Source organism: Octopus bimaculoides, chromosome 28 (genome assembly GCF_001194135.2).
Source record: "Octopus bimaculoides isolate UCB-OBI-ISO-001 chromosome 28, ASM119413v2, whole genome shotgun sequence".
In the NCBI taxonomy this organism is placed as follows: domain Eukaryota; kingdom Metazoa; phylum Mollusca; class Cephalopoda; order Octopoda; family Octopodidae; genus Octopus; species Octopus bimaculoides.
Window position 1 is genome coordinate 17,437,454 of NC_069008.1, and position 282 is coordinate 17,437,735.

A 282-nucleotide genomic window follows, 5' to 3' on the forward strand; every position below is an offset into this window, starting at 1 on the left:
GTATATTGCCACTTAAGTAAGTGTGGCTGACCCCTATATATATATACACACATATGCCCATGCATATGTATATGTGCATTTGTATATACACGCAATATAAACACTCGCCAATTTACTTTCTGATTGCATGATTCAAAAATAACAAAATACATTCCTGGAAAACAAAAACAGACACAAAGAAAGATAAAAAAAAAGTAACTTTTTTTTTAACAGATTCTCTTCCTTACTCCACCTAATTAACACCGTTGCTCGTTATATATTCCATGTATAACGAACACATCA